The 21,951-nt window shown below is 38.4% G+C and overlaps 2 protein-coding genes across 3 annotated transcripts in view; both read right to left on the reverse strand.

The window, feature by feature from the left end:
- LOC142342273 (protein Dr1-like) overlaps nt 1-21,951 on the reverse strand; it is a 514,279-nt gene that overhangs the window by 45,616 nt on the left and 446,712 nt on the right. The gene's annotated exons all lie outside the window — the stretch shown is intronic.
- The window catches only part of LOC142342272 (type 1 phosphatidylinositol 4,5-bisphosphate 4-phosphatase-like), a 42,340-nt gene that overhangs the window by 12,371 nt on the left and 8,018 nt on the right, over nt 1-21,951 (reverse strand). The window lies entirely within an intron of this gene.

Raw genomic sequence — 21,951 nt, forward strand, 5'->3', positions numbered from 1 at the left:
AAATCGGCTGAATTTTTATGCGAGAAATTATGCGTGTGTTTACACAACTTAACAAAGATCAGACTTAATGAATAAAGCAGAACTCATTACATGCGTTCTTGAGTAATTATATGCTTATACATTGCCGCCCCCGTTGATGTATGGCATCAAAAAGGCAAAAAATTACTTCAGATTATATGTCAGTTTTTGATAGCATAAACAGCGCTGGCTGTTTACTATGCAAATAAAGAATTGAATTAAATACTGAATTGAATGGCTTCTGAATCCAGAGAAAATAGCAGCTAAAGAAATCGACTGAATTTTTTATGCAGGAAATTATGCGTGTGTTTACACAACTTAACAAAGATCAGTCTTAACGAATAAATCAGAAGTCATTACATGCGTTGTTGAGTAATTATATGTGTATACATTGCCGCTCCCGTTGATGTATGGCATCGAAAAGGTAGAAGTTACTTCAGATCATATGTCAGTTTTTGAAAGCATCAACCGCTATTCAATCCTGTACCGTAAAAAAATCATATTTGGACCAAGTTTAAACCTTGCGAAGTGCGGCTTGTGGGAGTCCAACTGCCAGTGACCAAGGCTTCTCGTGTCCGTGTACACAGGTACCGGAAGTGTGTTCGTGGAAAGGACGGCAGGCGAGATCGAGATGGCTCCTTTCAGCAGGACCATTTTTCAGAGCTTCTGGATTGAGGTTAGCTTGTGTTGATTTGCATCTTTGAGTTTTACTAATGGTGTTTAGGAATTTGCCATTTACTGTTTGACTTTGGCTACTCCGACCAAATTGTCACTTCCTGTATATGTTTCGTGCACAATTCTCAGAGGAAATGACCAGGAAGGACTGTTGTCATCTGTAATGTAAACAAAAAGGGGAGGTTTTCTCCCACAATAGGATCTTATATCCCAACTTTATGAAATGGCAAAATATTACATTTTGACGCCTATAAACAACTATACACTCATTGCTTCTCTTCAACTTTTTAGTCTTCAAGGTATCAATTTCATGAAATCTTTTATGGTATGATTTACTTCGCCTTTTTACTATAACAAAAACTCAAATTCCGCACCTTCTCTTATCTTTCAGATTATCAGAGCTAAACTCTCTTTGTATACTCCCAACTAGACGGACAAAGGACATAGAAAGGGTGCAAAATAAATACTCTAATACAAGGTGTACGTTCGCGATGACTGTTTACTATGTAAATCAAGAAATAAATTAAATACTGAATTGAATGGCTTCTGAATAAAGAGAAATTAGCAGCTAAATATATCGACTAAATTTTTATGCGAGAAACTGTGCGTGTGTTTACACAACTTAACAAAGATCAGTCTTATTAAATCAGAAGTCATTACATAAGTTGTTGAGTAATTATATGTGTATACATTGCCGCCCCCGTTGATGTATGGCATCAAAAAGTAAAAATTACTTCAGTTAAATGTCAGTTTTTGATAGCATCAACCGCTAATCAATCCTGTACCATAAGAAAAATCATATTTGGACCAAGTTTAAACCTTGCGAAGTGCGGCTTGTGGGAGTCTAACTGCCAGTGACCAAGGCTTCTCGTGTCCGTGTACACAGGTACGGGAAGTGTGTTCGTGGAAAGGACGTCAGGCGAGATCGAGATGGCTCCTTTCAGCAGGACCATTTTTCAGAACTTCTGGATTGAGGTTCGCTTGTGTTGATTGGCATCTTTGAGTTTTACTAATGGTGTTTGGGAATTTGCCATTTACTGTTTGATTTTGGCTACTCCGACCAAATTGTCACTTCCTGTATACGTTTCATAAACAATTCTCAGAGGCCATGACAAGGGAGGACTGTTGTCATCTGTGATGTAAACTAAAAGGGGAGGTTTTCTCCCACAATAGGGTCTTATATCCCACTTCTATGAAACGGGAAAATAATATCCCATTTTGACGCCTATAAACAACTATACACACATTGCTTCTCTTCAACTTGTTAGTCTTCAAGGTATCAATTTTATGAAATCTTTTATGGTATGATTTACTTCGCCTTTTTACTATAACAAAAACTCAAATTCCGCACCTTCTCTTATCTTTCAGATTATCAGAGCTAAACTCTCTTTGTATACTCCCAACTAGACGGAGAATGGATATAGAAAGGGTGCAAAATAAATACTCTAACACAATGTGTACGTTCGCGATGACTGTTTACTATGTGAACAAAGAAATAAATTAAATACTGAATTGAATGGCTTCTGAATAAAGAAAAATTAGCAGCTAAAGATATCGACTGAATTTTTATGCGGGAAACTGTGCGTGTGTTTACACTACTTAACAAAGATCAGTCTTAATGAATAAATCAGAAGTCATTACATGCGTTGTTGAGTAATTATATGTGTATACATTGCCGCCCCCGTTGATGTATGGCATCAAAAAGGTAAAAATTACTTCAAATCATATGTCAGTTTTTGATAGCATCAACCGCTATTCAATCCTGTACCATAAGAAAAATCATATTTGGACCAAGTTTAGTCATTGCGACGTGCGGCTTGTGGGAGCCCAACTGCCAGTGGCCAGGGCTTCTCGTGTCCGTGTACACAGGTACCAGAAGTGTGTTCTTTGAAAGGATGGCAGGCGAGATCGAGTTGGCCTCTTCCAACAGGGCCATTTTCCAGAGCTTCTGGATTGAGGTTAGCTTGTGTTGATTGGCATCTTTGAGTTTTACTAATGGTGTTTGGAAATTTGCCATTTACTGTTTGACTTTGGCTACTCCGACCAAGTTGTCACTTCCTGTATATGTTTCATGCACAATTCTCAGAGGCCATGACAAGGGAGGACTGTTGTCATCTGTGATGTAAACTAAAAGGGGAGGTTTTCTCCCACAATAGGGTCTTATATCCCACTTCTATGAAATGGGAAAATAATATCCCATTTTGACGCCTATAAACAACTATACACACATTGCTTCTCTTCAACTTGTTAGTCTTCAAGGTATCAATTTTATGAAATCTTTTATGGTATGATTTACTTCGCCTTTTTACTATAACAAAAACTCAAATTCCGCACCTTCTCTTATCTTTCAGATTATCAGAGCTAAACTCTCTCTGTATACTCCCAACTAGACTGAGAATGGACATAGAAAGGGTGCAAAATAAATACTCTAATACAATGTGTACGCTCGCGATGACTGTTTACTATGTAGACAAAGAAATAAATTAAATACTGAATTGAATGGCTTCTGAATAAAGAGAAATTAGCAGCAAAAGATATCGACTGAATTTTTATGCGGGAAACTGTGCGTGTGTTTACACAACTTAACAAAGATCAGTCTTAATGAATAATTCAGAAGTCATTACATGCGTTGTTGAGTAAATATATGTGTATACATTGCCGCCCCCGTTGATGTATGGCATCAAAAAGGTAAAAATTACTTCAGATAATATGTCAGTTTTTGATAGCATCACCCGCTATTCAATCCTGTACCATAAGAAAAACCATATTTGGACCAAGTTTAAACCTTGCGAAGTGCGGCTTGTGGGAGTCCAACTGCCAGTGACCAAGGCTTCTCGTGTCCGTGTACACAGGTACCGGAAGTGTGTTCGTGGAAAGGACGGCAGGCGAGATCGAGATGGCTCCTTTCAGCAGGACCATTTTTCAGAGCTTCTGGATTGAGGTTAGCTTGTGTTGATTTGCATCTTTGAGTTTTACTAATGGTGTTTAGGAATTTGCCATTTACTGTTTGATTTTGGCTACTCCGACCAAACTGTCACTTCCTGTATATGTTTCATGCACAATTCTCAGAGGCCATGACAAGGGAGGACTGTTGTCATCTGTGATGTAAACTAAAAGGGGAGCTTTTCTCCCATAATAGGGTCTTATATCCCATTTCTATGAAACGGGAAAATAATATCCCATTTTGACGCCTATAAACAACTATACACACATTGCTTCTCTTCAACTTGTTAGTCTTCAAGGTATCAATTTTATGAAATCTTTTATGGTATGATTTACTTCGCCTTTTTACTATAACAAAAACTCAAATTCCGCACCTTCTCTTATCTTTCAGATTATCAGAGCTAAACTCTCTCTGTATACTCCTAACTAGACTGAGAATGGACATAGAAAGGGTGCAAAATAAATACTCTAATACAATGTGTACGCTCGCGATGACTGTTTACTATGTAGACAAAGAAATAAATTAAATACTGAATTGAATGGCTTCTGAATAAAGAAAAATTAGCAGCTAAAGATATCGACTGAATTTTTATGCGGGAAACTGTGCGTGTGTTTACACTACTTAACAAAGATCAGTCTTAATGAATAAATCAGAAGTCATTACATGCGTTGTTGAGTAATTATATGTGTATACATTGCCGACCCCGTTGATGTATGGCATCAAAAAGGTAGAAGTTACTTCAGATCATATGTCAGTTTTTGAAAGCATCAACCGCTATTCAATCCTGTACCGTAAAAAATCATATTTGGACCAAGTTTAAACCTTGCGAAGTGCGGCTTGTGGGAGTCCAACTGCCAGTGACCAAGGCTTCTCGTGTCCGTGTACACAGGTACCGGAAGTGTGTTCGTGGAAAGGACGGCAGGCGAGATCGAGATGGCTCCTTTCAGCAGGACCATTTTTCAGAGCTTCTGGATTGAGGTTAGCTTGTGTTGATTTGCATCTTTGAGTTTTACTAATGGTGTTTGGGAATTTGCCATTTACTGTTTGATTTTGGCTACTCCGACCAAATTGTCACTTCCTGTATATGTTTCATGCACAATTCTCAGAGGCCATGACAAGGGAGGACTGTTGTCATCTTTGATGTAAACTAAAAGGGGAGCTTTTCTCCCATAATAGGGTCTTATATCCCATTTCTATGAAACGGGAAAATAATATCCCATTTTGACGCCTATAAACAACTATACACACATTGCTTCTCTTCAACTTGTTAGTCTTCAAGGTATCAATTTTATGAAATCTTTTATGGTATGATTTACTTCGCCTTTTTACTATAACAAAAACTCAAATTCAGCACCTTCTCTTATCTTTCAGATTATCAGAGCTAAACTCTCTTTGTATCTCCCAACTAGACGGAGAATGGACATAAAGGGTGCAAAATAAATACTCTTATACAAGGTGTACGTTCGCGAAGACTGTTTACTATGTAAATAAAGAAATAAATTAAATACTGAATTGAATGGCTTCTGAATAAAGAGAAATTAGCAGCTTAAGATATCGACTGAATTTTTATGCGGGAAACTGTGCGTTTGTTTACACAACTTAACAAAGATCAGTCTTAATGAATAAATCAGAAGTCATTACATACGTTGTTGAGTAATTATATGTGTATACATTGCCGCCCCCGTTGATGTATGGCATCAAAAAGGTAAAAATTACTTCAGATAATATGTCAGTTTTTGATAGCATCAACCGCTATTCAATCCTGTACCATAAGAAAAACCATATTTGGACCAAGTTTAAACCTTGCGAAGTGCGGCTTGTGGGAGTCCAACTGCCAGTGACCAAGGCTTCTCGTGTCCGTGTACACAGGTACCGGAAGTGTGTTCGTGGAAAGGACGGCAGGCGAGATCGAGATGGCTCCTTTCAGCAGGACCATTTTTCAGAGCTTCTGGATTGAGGTTAGCTTGTGTTGATTTGCATCTTTGAGTTTTACTAATGGTGTTTGGGAATTTGCCATTTACTGTTTGATTTTGGCTACTCCGACCAAACTGTCACTTCCTGTATATGTTTCATGCACAATTCTCAGAGGCCATGACAAGGGAGGACTGTTGTCATCTGTGATGTAAACTAAAAGGGGAGCTTTTCTCCCATAATAGGGTCTTAAATCCCATTTCTATGAAACGGGAAAATAATATCCAATTTTGACGCCTATAAACAACTATACACACATTGCTTCTCTTCAACTTGTTAGTCTTCAAGGTATCAAATTTATGAAATCCTTTATGGTATGATTTACTTCGCCTTTTTACTATAACAAAAACTCAAATTCAGCACCTTCTCTTATCTTTCAGATTATCAGAGCTAAACTCTCTTTGTATCTCCCAACTAGACGGAGAATGGACATAAAGGGTGCAAAATAAATACTCTTATACAAGGTGTACGTTCGCGATGATTGTTTACTATGTAAATAAAGAAATAAATTAAATACTGAATTTAATGGCTTCTGAATAAAGAGAAATTAGCAGCTAAAGATATCGACTGAATTTTTATGCGGGAAACTGTGCGTGTGTTTACACAACTTAACAAAGATCAGTCTTAATGAATAAATCAGAAGTCATTACATACGTTGTTGAGTAATTATATGTGTATACATTGCCGCCCCCGTTGATGTATGGCATCAAAAATGTAAAAATTACTTCAGATAATATGTCAGTTTTTGATAGCATCAACCGCTATTCAATCCTGTACCATAAGAAAAATCATATTTGGACCAAGTTTATACCTTGCGAAGTGCGGCTTGTGGGAGTCCCTGCCAGTGACCAAGGCTTCTCGTGTCCCGGTACACAGGTACCGGAAGTGTGTTCGTGGAGAGGACGGCAGGAGAGATCGAGTTGCCTCATTTAAGCATGACCATTTTCCAGAGCTTCTGGATTCAGGTTAGCTTGTGTTGATTGGCATCTTTGAGTTTTACTAATGGTGTTTGGGAATTTGCCACTTACTGTTTGATTTTGGCTACTCTAACCAAATTGTCACTTCCTGCATATGTTTCATGCAAAATTCTCAGAGTTCATGACCAGGGAGGACTGTTGTCATCTGTGATGTAAAAAAAAGGGGAGATTTTCTCCCACAACAGGATCCTATATCCCAATTTTATGAAATGGGAAACTAATATCACATTTTGACGCCTACAAACAACAATACATATATTGCTTCTCTTCAACTTGGTAATTTTCAAGATATCCATTTTAATTAAATCTTTTATTGTATCTTATCATTGACCTTTTTAATATAACAAAAACTCAAATTCCGCACCTTTTCTTATCTTTCAGAACATCAAAGTTAGATTCTCTTTCTATACTCCCAACTAGACGGAGAATGTAAATAGAAAGAGTGCATAGGTGTACGTTCGCGATGGCTGTTTCCTGTGTAAATAAAAAAAATAATTAAATATTGAATTCAATGGCTTTTGAATCAAGAGAAAATAGCAGCTAAAGAAAGCGACTGAATTTTTATGCAAAAAAAGGCGTGTGTTTACACAAGTTAACAAAGATCAGTCTTAATGAATAAATCAGAAGTCATTACATGCGTTGTTGAGTAATTATATGTTTATACATTGCCACCCCCGCTGATGTATGGCATCAAAAAGGTAAAAATTACTTCAGATCATATGTCAGTTTTTGATAGCATCAACCGCTATTCAAACCTGTACCATAAGAAGAATCATATTTGGACCAAGTTTAAACCTTGCGAAGTGCGGCTTGTGGGAGTCCAACTGTCAGTGGCCAATGCTTCTCGTGTCCGGGTACACAGGTACCAGAAGTGTGTTCGTGGAGAGGACGGCAGGAGAGATCGAGTTGCCTCATTTAAGCAGGATCATTTTCCAGAGCTTCTGGATTGAAGTTAGCTTGTGTTGATTGGTAACTTTGAGTTTTACTAATGGTATTTGCCATTTACTGTTTGATTTTGGCTACTCTGACCAAATTGTCACTTCCTGTATATGTTTCGTGCACAATTCTCAGAGGACATGACCAGGGAGGACTGTTGTCATCTGTGATGTAAACAAAAAGGGGAGGTTTTCTCCCACAATAGGATCTTATATCCCAACTTTATGAAATGGCAAAAAATATTACATTTTGACGCCTATAAACAACTATACACACATTGCTTCTCTTCAACTTGGTAATCTTCAAGACATCCATTTTAGTAAAATCTTTTATTGTATTATATCCTTCATCCTTTTAATATAACAAAATCTCAAATTCTGCACCTTCTCTTATCTTTCAGAACATCAAAGTTAGATTCTCTTTCTATACTACCAACTAGACGGAGAATGTACATAGAAAGGGTGCAAAAGAAATACTCTAATACTAGGTGTACGTTCGAGATGGGTGTTTCCTGTGTAAATAAAGAAACGAAGTAAATATTGAAATCAATGGCTTTTGAATCAAGAGAAATTAGCAGCTAAAGAAAGCGACTGAATTTTTATGCAAAAAATATGCGTGTGTTTACACAAGTTAAGAAAGATCAGTCTTAATTAATAAATCAGAAGTCATTACATGCGTTGTTGAGTAGTTATATGTTTATACATTGCCGCCCCCGCTGATGTATGGCATCAAAAATGTAAAAATTACTTCAGATCATATCTCAGTTTTTGATAGCATCAACCGCTATTCAATCCTGTACGAGAAAAATCATAATTGGACCAAGTTTAAACCTTGCGAAGTGCGGCTTGTGGGAGTCCAACTGCCAGTGGCCAAGCCTTCTCGTGTCCGGGTACACAGGTACCGGAAGTGTGCTCGTGGAGAGGACGGCAGGAGAGATCAAGTTGGCTCATTTAAGCAGGACCAATTTTCGAAGCTTCTGGATGGAGGTTAGCTTGTGTTGATTGGCATCTTTGAGTTTTACTAATGGTGTTTGGGAATTTGCCATTTACTGTTTGGTTTTGGCTACTCTGACCAAAATGTCACTTCCTGTATATGTTTCATGCACAATTCTCAGATGCCATGACAAGGGAGGACTGTTGTCATCTGTGATGTAAACTAAAAGTGGAGGTTTTCTCTCACAATAGGATCTTATATCCCACTTTTATGAAATGGAAAAAAATATCCCAATTTGACGCCTTTAAACAACTATACATACATTAATTCTCTTCAACCTGGTAATCCTCAAGATATCAATTTTATGAAATCTTTCATTGTACATCCTTCATCTTTTTACTTTAAAAAAACTCAAATTCCGCAACTTCTCTGATCTTTCAGATTATCAGAGCTAAACTCTCTTTGTATACTCCCAACTCGACGGAGAATGGACATAGAAAGGGTGCAAAATAAATACTCTAATATAAGGTGTACGTTCGCGACGACTGTTTACTATGTAAACAAAGAAATAAATTAAATATTGAAATGAATGGCTTCTGAATCAACAGAAATTAGCAGCTAAAGAAATCGACTGAATTTTTATGGGGGAAATTGTGCGTGTGTTTACACAACTTAACAAAGATCAGTCTGAATAAATAAATCAGAAGTCATTACATGCGTTGTTGATTAATTATATGTGTATACATTGCCGCCCCCGTTGATGTATGGCATCAAAAAGGTAAAAATTACTTCAGATCATATGTCAGTTTTTGATAGCACCAACTAATATTCAATCCTGTGCCACAAGAAAAATCATATTTGGAACAAGTTTAAACCTTGCGAAGTGCGGCTTGTGGGAGTCCAACTGCCAGTGACCAAGGCTTCTCGTGTCCGTGTACACAGGTACCGGAAGTGTGTTCGTGGAGAGGACGGCAGGCGAGATCGAGTTGGCTCCTTTAAGCAGGACCATTTTCCAGAGCTTCTGGCTTGAGGTTAGCTCTTGTTGATTGGTACCTTTGAGTTTTACTAATTGTGTTTGGGAATTTGCAATTTACTGTTTGATTTTGGCTACTATGACCAAATTGTCACTTCCTGTATATGTTTCATGCACAATTCTCAGAGGCTATGACAAGGGAGGACTGTTGTCATCAGTGATGTTAACTAAAAGGGGACGTTTTCTCCCACAATAGGATCTTATATCCCACTTTTATGAAATGGGAAAATAATATCCTATTTTGACGCCTATAAACAACTATACAGACATTGCTTCTCTTCAACTTGGTAATTTTCAAGATATCCATTTTAATGAAATCTTTTATTGTATTTTATCATTGACCTTTTTAATATAACAAAAACTCAAATTCCGCACCTCCTCTTATCTTTCAGAACATCAAAGTTGGATTCTCTTTCTATACTCCCAACTAGACGGCGAATGTACATAGAAAGGGTGCAAAATAAATACTCTAAAACTAGGTGTACATTCGCGATGGCTGTTTCCTGTGTAAATAAAAAATTGAATTAAATATTCAATTCAATGGCTTTTTAATCAAGAAAAATTAGCAGCCAAAGAAAGCGACTAAATTTTTATGCGCGGAAAAATTGCGTGTGTTTACACAACTTAACAAAGATCAGTCTTAATGAATGAATCAAAAGTCATTACATGCGTTGTTGAGTAATTATATGTTTATACATTGCCGCCCCCGCTGAAGTATGGCATCAAAAATGTAAAAATTACTTCAGATCGTATCTCAGTTTTTGATAGCATCAGCCGCTATTCAATCCTGTAGCATAAGAAAACACATATTTGGACCAAGTTTAGTCCTTGAGAAGTGCGGCATGTGGGAGTCTAACTGCCAGTGGCCAAGGCTTCTCGTGTCCGGGTACACAGGTACCGGAAGTCGGTTCGTGGAAAGCACGCAGGCCAGATCGAACTGGCTTCTTTCAGCGGGACCAATTTTTAAAGCTTCTGGATTGAGGTTAGCTTGTGTTGATTGGTATCTTTCTGAGTTTTACTAATGGTCTGTTTGGAAATTTGCCATTTCCTGTTTGATTTTGGCTACTCTGACCAAATTGACATTTCCTGTATATGTTTCAAGCACAATTGTCAGAGGCCATGACAAGGGAGGACTGTTGTCATCTGTGATGTAAACTAAAAGGGGAGGTTTTCTCCCACAATAGGATCTTTACTCCGAGTTTTATGAAATGGGAAAACTTTATCCCACTTTGACGCCTATAAATAGAAATATACACTAATTACTTCTCTTCAACCTGTTAATCTTCAAGGTATCAATTTTATTGAAATCTTTTATTGTATCATATTCTTCACCTTTTTACTATAAAAACCTAAAACTCCGCAACTTCTTATCTTTCAGATTATCAGAGCTAAACTCTTTGTATACTCCCAACTAGACGGAGAATGGACAAAGAAAGGGTGGGAAAAATTACTCTAATACAAGGTGTACGTTCGCGATGGCTGCTTCCTGTGTAAATAAAGAAGTGAAGTAAATGTTGAATTCAATGGCTTTTGAATCAAGAGAAATAAGCAGCTAAAGAAATCGACTGAACTTTTATGCGGGAAACTGTGCGTGTGTTTACACAACTTAACAAAGATCAGTCTTAATGAATAAATCAGAAGTCATAACATGCGTTGTTGAGTAATTATATGTGTATACATTGCCGCCCCCGTTGATGTATAGCATCAAAAAGGTAAAAATTACTTCAGATCAAATGTCAGTTTTTGATAGCATCAACCGCTTTTCAATCCTGTACCATAAGAAAAATCATATTTGGACCAAGTTTAAACCTTGCGAAGTGCGGCTTGTGGGAGTCCAACTGCCAGTGACCAAGGCTTCTCGTGTCCGGGTACACAGGTACCGGACGTCGGTTCGTGGAAAGCACGCAGGCCAGATCGAACTGGCTTCTTTCAGCGGGACCAATTTTTAAAGCTTCTGGATTGAGGTTAGCTTGTGTTGATTGGTATCTTTCTGAGTTTTACTAATGGTCTGTTTGGAAATTTGCCATTTCCTGTTTGATTTTGGCTACTCTGACCAAATTGACATTTCCTGTATATGTTTCAAGCACAATTGTCAGAGGCCATGACAAGGGAGGACTGTTGTCATCTGTGATGTAAACTAAAAGGGGAGGTTTTCTCCCACAATAGGATCTTTACTCCGAGTTTTATGAAATGGGAAAACTTTATCCCACTTTGACGCCTATAAATAGAAATATACACTAATTACTTCTCTTCAACCTGTTAATCTTCAAGGTATCAATTTTATTGAAATCTTTTATTGTATCATATTCTTCACCTTTTTACTATAACAAAAACCTAAAACTCCGCAACTTCTCTTATCTTTCAGATTATCAGAGCTAAACTCTTTGTATACTCCCAACTAGACGGAGAATGGACAAAGAAAGGGTGGGAAAAATTACTCTAATACAAGGTGTACGTTCGCGATGGCTGCTTCCTGTGTAAATAAAAAAGTGAAGTAAATGTTGAATTCAATGGCTTTTGAATCAAGAGAAATAAGCAGCTAAAGAAATCGACTGAATTTTTATGCGGGAAACTGTGCGTGTGTTTACACAACTTTACAAAGATCAGTCTTAATGAATAAATCAGAAGTCATAACATGCGTTGTTGAGTAATTATATGTGTATACATTGCCGCCCCCGTTGATGTATAGCATCAAAAAGGTAAAAATTACTTCAGATCATATGTCAGTTTTTGATAGCATCAACCGCTATTCAATCCTGTACCATAAGAAAAATCATATTTGGACCAAGTTTAAACCTTGCGAAGTGCGGCTTGTGGGAGTCCAACTGCCAGTGACCAAGGCTTCTCGTGTCCGGGTACACAGGTACCGGAAGTGTATTCGTGGAGAGGACGGCAGGAGAGATCGAGTTGCCTCATTTAAGCATGACCAATTTCCAGAGCTTCTGGATTGAGGTTAGCTTGTGTTGATTGGTATTTTTCTTGAGTATTACTGATGGTCTGTTTGGGAATTTGCCATTTCCTGTTCGATTTTGGCTACTTCTGACCAAACTGTCATTTCATGTATATGTTTCATGCACAATTCTCAGAGGCCATGAAAAGGGACGACTGTTGTCATCTGTGATGTAAACTAAAAGGGGAGGTCTTCTCCCAAATTAGGATCTTCTATCCCACTTTTATGAAATGCGAAAAAAAATATCCCACTTTGACGCCTACAAATACCACTATACACCCATTACTTCTGTTCAACCTGGTAAACTTCAAGATTTCCATTTTATTGAAATCTTTATTGCGTTATATCCATCACCTTTTTACTATAACAAAATCTCAAATTCCGCACCTTCTCTTATCTTTCAGAACATCAAAGCAAAATTCTCTTTGTATACTCCGAACTAGAGGGAGAATGTTCATAGAAAGGGTGCAAAATAAATACTCTAATTTTAGGTTTACGTTCGCGATGGCCATTTACTATGTAAATAAAGAATTGAATTAAATATTGAATTGAGTGCCTTTTGAATCAAGAGAAATTAGCAGCTAAAGAAAGCGACTGAATTTTTAAGCGGGGAAATTATGCGTGTGTTTACACCACTTAACCAAGATCATTCTAGATGAATAAATCAGAAGTCATTACACACGTTCTTGAGTAATTATATGTTTATACATTGCAGCCCCCGTTGATGTATGGCAACAAAAATGTAAATATTACTTCAGTTCATATGTCAGTTTTTGATAGCATCAACCGCTTTTCAATCCTGTACCATAAGAAAAACCATATTTGGACCAAGTTTAAACCTTGGGAAGTGCGGCTTGTGGGAGTCCAACTGCCAGTGATCAAGGCTTCTCGTGTCGGGGTACACAGGTACCGGAAGTGTGTTCGTGGAGAGGACGGCAGGAGAGATCGAGTTGCCTCATTTAAGCATGACCAATTTCCAGAGCTTCTGGATTGAGATTAGCTTGTGTTGATTGGTATCTTTCTTGAGTTTTACTGATGGTCTGTTTGGGGATTTGCCATTTCCTGTTCGATTTTGGCTACTTCTGACCAAACTGTCATTTCATGTATATGTTTCATGCACAATTCTCAGAGGCCATGAAAAGGGACGACTGTTGTCATCTGTGATGTAAACTAAAAGGGGAGGTCTTCTCCCAAATTAGGATCTTTTATCCCACTTTTATGAAATGCGAAAAAATATCCCACTTTGACGCCTATAAATACCACTATACACCCATTACTTCTGTTCAACCTGGTAAACTTCAAGATTTCCATTTTATTGAAATCTTGTGTTATAACCCTCACCTTTTTACTAAAACAAAATCTCAAATTCCGCACCTTCTCTTATCTTTCAGAACATCAAAGCTAAACTCTCTTTGTATACTCCGAACTAGAGGGAGAATGTACATAGAAAGGGTGCAAAATAAATACTCTAATTTTAGGTGTACGCTCGCGATGGCCGTTTACTATTTAAATAAAGAATTGAATTAAATATTGAATTGAGTGCCTTTTGAATCAAGAGAAATTAGCAGCTAAAGAAATCGACTGAATTTTTATGCGGGAAATTGTGCGTGTGTTTACACAACTTAACAAAGATCAGTCTGAATAAATAAATCAGAAGTCATTACATGCGTTGTTGATTAATTATATGTGTATACATTGCCGCCCCGTTGATTTATAGCATCAAAAAGGTAAAAATTACTTCAGATCATATGTCAGTTTTTGATAGCATCAACCGCTTTTCAATCCTGAACAATAAGAAAAGTCATATTTGGACCAAGTTTAAACCTTGCGAAGTGCGGCTTGTGGGAGTCCAACTGCCAGTGACCAAGGCTTCTCGTGTCCGGGTACACAGGTACCGGAAGTGTGTTCGTGGAGAGGACGGCAGGAGAGATCGAGTTGCCTCATTTAAGCATGACCAATTTCCAGAGCTTCTGGATTGAGATTAGCTTGTGTTGATTGGTATCTTTCTTGAGTTTTACTGATGGTCTGTTTGGGGATTTGCCATTTCCTGTTCGATTTTGGCTACTTCTGACCAAACTGTCATTTCATGTATATGTTTCATGCACAATTCTCAGAGGCCATGAAAAGGGACGACTGTTGTCATCTGTGATGTAAACTAAAAGGGGAGGTCTTCTCCCAAATTAGGATCTTTTATCCCACTTTTATGAAATGCGAAAAAATATCCCACTTTGACGCCTATAGATACCACTATACACCCATTACTTCTGTTCAACCTGGTAAACTTCAAGATTTCCATTTTATTGAAATCTTTATTGTGTTATATCCTTCACCTTTTTACAATAACAAAATCTCAAATTCCGCACCTTCTCTTATCTTTCAGAACATCAAAGCTCAGCTCTCTTTGTATACTCCGAACTAGAGGGAGAATGTACATAGAAAGGGTCCAAAATAAATACTCTAATTTTAGGTGTACGTTCGCGATGGCCGTTTACTATGTAAATAAAGAATTGAATTAAATATTGAATTGAGTGCCTTTTGAGTCAAGAGAAATTAGCAGCTAAAGAAATCGACTGAATTTTTATGCGGGAAATTGTGCGTGTGTTTACACAACTTAACAAAGATCAGTCTGAATAAATAAATCAGAAGTCATTACATGCGTTGTTGATTAATTATATGTGTATACATTGCAGCCCCCGTTGATGTATGGCAACAAAAATGTAAATATTACTTCAGTTCATATGTCAGTTTTTGATAGCATCAACCATTACTCAATCCTGTACCATAAGAAAAAATTATATTTCGACCAAGTTTAGTCCTTGCGAAGTGCGGCTTGCGGGAGTCCAACTGCTAGTGGCCAAGACTTCCCGTGTCCGGGTACACAGGAACCGGAAGTGTGTTCGTGGAAAGGACGGCAGGCGCGATCGAGTTGGCTCCTTTCAGCAGGACAATTTCCCAGAGCTTCTTGATTGAGGTTAGCTTGTGTTGATTGGTATCTTTCTGAGTTTTACTAATGGTCTGTTTAGGAATTTGCCATTTCCTGTTTGATTTTGGCTATTTCTGGCCAAACTGTCAATTCATGTATATGTTTCATGCACAATTCTCAGAGGCCATGACAAGGGACGACTGTTGTCATCTGTGATGCTCCCAAATTAGGATCTTTTATCCCACTTTTATGAAATGGGAAAATAATATCTCACTCTGAAGCCTATAAATAGAACTACACACCCATCACTTCTCTTCAACCTGTAAACTTCAAGATTTCCATTTTATTGAAATCTTTATTGTGTTATATCCTTCACCTTTTTACTATAACAAAATCTCAAATTCTGCACCTTCTCTTATCTTTCAGAACATCAAAGCTAAACTCTTTGTATACTCCGAACTAGAGGGAGAATGTACATAGAAAGGGCGAGAAATAAACTAATTTTAGCTGTACGTTCGCGATGGCCGTTTACTATGTATAAAAAGAATTGAATTAAATATTGAATTGAATGGCTTTTGAATCAAGAGAAATTAGCAGCTAAAGAAAGCGACTGAATTTTTATAAGGGGAAATTATGCGTGTGTTTACACAACTTAAACAAGATCAGTCTTAATGAATAAATCAGAAGTCATAACATGCGTTGTTGAGTAATTATATGTGTATACATTGCCGCCCCCGTTGATGTATAGCATCAAAAAGGTAAAAATTACTTCAGATCAAATGTCAGTTTTTGATAGCATCAACCGCTTTTCAATCCTATACCATAAAAAAAATCATATTTGGACCAAGTTTAGTCATTGCGACGTGCGGCTTGTGGGAGCCCAACTGCCAGTGGCCAGGGCTTCTCGTGTCCGAGCACACAGGTACCGGAAGTGTGTTCGTGGAAAGAACGGCAGGCGAGATCGAGTTGGCTCCTTCCAGCAGGACTATTTTCCGGAGCTTCTGGATTGAGGTTAGCTTGTGTTGATTGCTATCTTTCTTGAGTTTTTCTAACGGTCTGTTTGGGAATTTCCTATTTCCTGTTTGATTTTGGCTACTCTGATCAAATTGTCATTTCCTGTATACGTTTCATGCACAATTCGCAGAGGCCATGACAAGGGAGGACTCTTGTCATCTGTGATTTAAACTAAATCTGTTTTCAGGTTCTGCTTTTCGTCCATTTTCTTTGACCTGGTCTGTAATAGGGATAAATATTCAGTTGTCCATTTCTTCCATATTTCTGGGGAACAACCAAACGCCCTATTTTTTTGGACTGGGGAACAACCAAACGCACTTGATGATTATGAAAGCCGGTAAATAGCATAGCAGCGTTTAAGGGATGACTCTCTTTCGCATCATCTGAGATAATGTGAGCGGTCTCGAGTTAAGTATAACTTCGGCTTGGCATAGCATGGTAGTATAGCTTGATCCAAATAGAGGTTAGCTGTAGTTCCGATTGTTCTGAACAGCAGTAGCTTCATCGATGACTCCTGCTTCCCATAGTCCACTAAAATGTGAAGCATTGGCTGGAACTTTTGACCAGTTAATGCCTAAGTCTAGCAAAACTTGAGGTAAACAGTTAGTTCCGTATTTCTCTTTCAAGATCCTTTTCGAGTTTCATAATGTCATGCAATGATCCTTTAAAGTTTGCACCATTGTCCGAAAACATGTGAGCTGGGCATCCTCGTCGCAAAATGACTCGTCTAATAGCTTTCATGCATTCTTGTGTATCTAAAGCATTAGTGACATCCAAAAGAAAGGTTTTTGTAACAAAAGACACGAAAACTACCAAATATTATTTGGCTTCAGTCTTGTCACATCTCTAAGGTATTTGACCGGCGAAGTCTATGCCCACGTTACTGAATGGTGGAGCAGGGTTGACTCGTTTTTGTGGCAGGTCGCCTAAGAGTTGAGAAAGGTTACGGCCATTAAAAAAAACTAATGTGATGCAGTTTCCAACTATAGACCTTGTCAACGTTTTCACTCAAACTATCCAAACTCAAACTATCTCACTCTGACGCGTATGAAAAACTGTTGCGTTTATGCCTGAATTTAACACTCGCTGATGGCTGTCAAGTACAATTAACTTCGCAAGGTGATTTTTGTAACACAAAATTGATAAAAAACAATTGGCAGATTCCTTCAAGCAATCTGCTGGTACTAGTCATCCATCAACCTTTCAAACTTTTTCCTCATCTATGAATGGGTAAAGTTGAAGGACTCTCGATTTTCGACATATGCTTGGGCTTTTCTGCAATTTTTTTTTCATTAAAATAGTTTTGCTTCTGCACATCTCTAACAAGCATATTTCATGCTTGTCGCGTGAATTCTTTTCTCTCGATTGGCTTTTTATGCAAAATGTAAGCAAACTTTAGAACCTGCTTTGCTGCTCTTATTGCTTTGTCGAGACTTCCGTAACGTTCAATAGGGAGTAATTGGTCGATTTGGTGATTCCACTGCAGTGTTTTGATCATTGAGCGGCTTGTTTTCCTCCCCATGAGGTTTGGGAAAAGTGCCCAAATCTAGTGATATTTCGCTCCATTTTATTTCTTTCTTTACTTCTGTTGACTGAACAATTTCTGATTGTTTCAGGCGATTCAGGTTTCCATCAGAGAGCCATTGTGGGCCTCCCCACCACATTGTAAGGGATGAAATCTGTTCTGGTACTGGGTGGGTAGTATGATTGGCTGGATTCTCTTCTGTTGTCATGTATTTCCATTTTCTGGTTGAATTATTTGTTGGACTTTGGCCCCACGGTTAGCTACGAATGTTGAGAATCTACTAGGGGTAGAAGCAAAGCCAACTGTTGAATCGCTCCATTCATATATTTCAGTTGCATATCAATTTTGGATTACGGTTTTCTGAACTATTTGTATCATCTGCGCTCCAAGAACCATTGAGCACAGTTTTAGTCTCGGTATGCTAAGGGTTCTTCTGGGCGCCAATTTCGACTTGGAAGGTAGCAATGTAGACTTGGTCTGAGAAGCTCCTAGTGATCGGGCATATATAGTACGCTTTTTCAGAAGCGTCGCCAAATAAGTGAAGTTGTATTTTTTCATTAGAGAAGTTGGCCAAAAAGAGTGGTATACGTAGCTCAGATAGATGAGGTAATCCCCTCATCCAGGCTTAATATTGGTTGGTTATGCTTGCTCCAATATCATCATCCCATCCAATTTCCTGTTCCAAAGTTCTTTGGAAAAGAATTTTGCATTGAAGCGTTACTGGTGTTAGGAGACCGATAGGGTCCTTACCCATATTGCTAGGTATTGCTCTTCAAGTGCTTATATTGACGTTTTCAGGATGGGACAAGTTGCTCTTAACTTAATCTATCAACATTTTTTTGTTAGATGAAGTAAAAGTTGATTTTTTAGCTTCTTAATTTTGACCAGCTTTTGGGTTCGGTTGTGGCTTCGGCGTTCTTTTGTAGAACATATCTCTGTTGCACCTCGAATCTTTTTGACCAAAAATCATCGGGCAGGGTTCACTTTTCGAATGGTATAGTTTTTTTGCTACCAAATTTTTCGAAAAATTTTCCCAAAAACTTGACCACTAATTTTTGTTTTTCGGACTTTAGTTCTCTGTGTTGGAGTAGTTATTTTCAGGTTCTGAAAAATCTGATCACTTCGGGTAGCTATCAGTGACTGGGACAGCATCTCGGATGTCGCCAATGGGCGTTTTTTGCAGATTTTCGTCGACATCAGTTCTGACCGTTTTTCGCCTTTTTGCGTGATTTTCTTGCCTAAACCCTGTTAAAAATTGAATTGAATTAATCAAGCAAACACGAGGAGTAGCATGATTACAAGCTTGGAAGTCCAGTAACTGGATTTCACTTAGTTTTTCACAGTCAAAGTTGACCGCTAATTGTGGAAAATCCAATTTTTGAAACTGATTGAACTCAATAACTGTTTCTTCGTGTTCGGGCACACTCGTAGTAACTACGTTGCACTGACTTTGGGGTCTATTGAAGTTGCAAATGTCTGTTCTGGGCTGCCAGTTGAGACCAAGAGTTTTGATGGTGTGGTCATTTTCACCGATGAAAATATCTTAGTTTTCTAGTAGTTCCGGGGAAAATGCTTCCAGAACCTTGCTTGCCCACTTGCAAATAGACATCCCAAAGAGTTCTAGAGTAGCTGTAATGTCTTTGAACAGGCCAACGACTTTCTGTTATGTGTCACCACCACCAAGAAAGTCGTCAACATATGAGTTGAGTAATGAATTTTTGCAATGAATTGATGGAGCATACCTTGGCGTATCACGTAGTGCCCTGATGGCGTGGTATGAACTATAAGAAACCACGTACATGACTCGTGTCATACGGTAATTCTCTATTGGTTGCTTCTGGCTACCTCGCCAAAACATCTGATGAAAGTTACGCTCCTTTTCGTTCAGTTCAATTTGACGGTGCATCTTTGTGATATCACCTGATAGAGAAATGCGATGAAGACGAAACTGAATCAGTATCTCAAAAAGGTCAGGCTGTTGTTTTGGACCAACCAGGAGGAGACAATCGTTGAGACTTTTTACGTTTGTTGTTTTTGCTGGTGCAATACAAACCTCTGAATTTTGTAGTCGTAGAGCTTGATTCCATAGTGCGTGATGTGGCATCACAAGTGCTTTATGGATGGCAGATTATGGTCGCTTTCAGGCACTGGTACTAAATGTCATGTCTCAATTATCTCTTGAAAGAATTCTGCCTATTTAGTTTGGGCATCTGGCAAGCTTGTTTTTATTGCCCAAAAAGATGCCTGACGGCAATGTCGGGCAACCATTCCTGATCGTCTGAAAAAAAAATGGCCTCATGTTGGTCAATTGGAAGTCGAATTTGAGGCCTCCCATTCTGACCGAATGATTAACGCTTGCCAATTTTTTGGGAGTGAACATGCTGGAGGAAGTGCTGGAACATCTTCGATTTCCCAAAATTTGGAAAAAGTCTTGATTTCGTTGTCAAGGAGGCATATTGCATTCGAATTTGCATTACGTTTATCTGCTGATTCTGGGTTAGCCAATTCTGAAATTGTCCAGCCTAGCGTAGTTTCCGTGAGGCATAAAGAACTGTTTCAGCATCCGTCCCTTTATTATCTGTGTGTATACAGAAATACCGAGTAGTATATATATTTCGCGAGGTTGCCAAAATTGATCATCAGCCAAATTGTAATTGACCAAATCTGCGTAGTCAGTCTCTGAAATGGGCTGATTTGGATTTTCGGTGCCTGTAATTGTCTTCAGCACTACGCAGTTGAGAGTATGCTTTTCCACTGTTTTAGGGATAATTTCAAGTTTGAGTGAACCCTCGACTGGCATTGAGTCTTTCTGATTGACTCCTATGATTCTCTCATTTGAAAGTTTTGGTTCAAATCCCAGTTTTCTGAAGGCTTTTGCTGTATCTGCATTGATATGGGCTCAAGTGTCTAACAATGCTCTTAAATTGTGTATTCGTTTGTTCCTCCGACTTGAACGTGAGCAGTTGGTAAGATAGTCATTTGGTAAGATTTTGGAGTCAAACTACAAGCATGTGTGCTTGGTGTAGCATTGAAAGCCTCATGTAGAAATGTATGATGCTTACCCTCACATATTTTGCATCTAGATGGCGACGAACATTGATAGCTTTTGAGATTGAGCTCAAAAAATTTTGACATGACTTAGTGGAGGCGACGCTAGACTGCTTCTCTCGCCGAAAAGTCCTTGAAATTTGAGCAAGCCCATGGAGCATGTCGTTCTCTGCATTGAGTCACCACATTAGGACGTTCGAAGCCTTACTTCGATGGCTCATCCCATCCAGTGACGTTCAGTTGTTTGGGGGAAATGGGATCGTTCAGCATTTCCATAAATCTTACTCTGTTGTCTAAAAAGGCCATCAGTTCGTCAAATTTAAGACATTCAGTGCCTTCATTTTTGAGTTCCCATGTTTTCTGAGATTCGACATTCAATTTCGAGAAAAGAAGGAAAAGCCACATGTTATCAAGTTGTTGGCCAAGTGAGTTATTCGACTGAGTTACTTCATTTAAATCATGTTGCTCACAGGCTCGGAGTCACCTGCCCTAGCTTGCAATGTGCGTAGAATTATGAGAGCATTTTGTATCGCTGCTCGAGTAGATTTCTTGCCGTCTCGTAGTTGCTGTCAGTTGATGATAGGCCTTTTATAGTTTTTAAGGGGGACCAGATAGTCAACTCTTTAAATAGACAAGTGACTGGCTGTTTGACAATTTCGTGTTGAGGTGCACGGCTGTATCGAATTTATCGATAAAGGCTATCCATTCAGTGAATATGCCGTCGAATTCGGGTAGCTGTATCTGTGATAGCGTTGTAACTTGCGGCTGTTGCTCTGTTGCATCTCCGAAAGACGTATTCATAGTCTCATTTTCTGCCACCTTTTCCAGTAACTTTGTCTATGGCTTTTCCAATTTGAAATAGCTTCTTTCGGACTACTACGTGCTCGTCTTGAATCAGATCGAATTCTGTATCGTACTGATCATCCTGAACTGTTTTCAAATAGGGTTCGTCTAGTTGATGTTGAATTTTGAAGCATTCAGTAGCTTCGGAGAGGGTCAAACTG

This window comes from Convolutriloba macropyga, chromosome 7, assembly GCF_964194025.1.
Source record: "Convolutriloba macropyga chromosome 7, txConMacr16.3, whole genome shotgun sequence".
Classification (NCBI taxonomy): Eukaryota; Metazoa; Xenacoelomorpha; order Acoela; family Convolutidae; genus Convolutriloba; species Convolutriloba macropyga.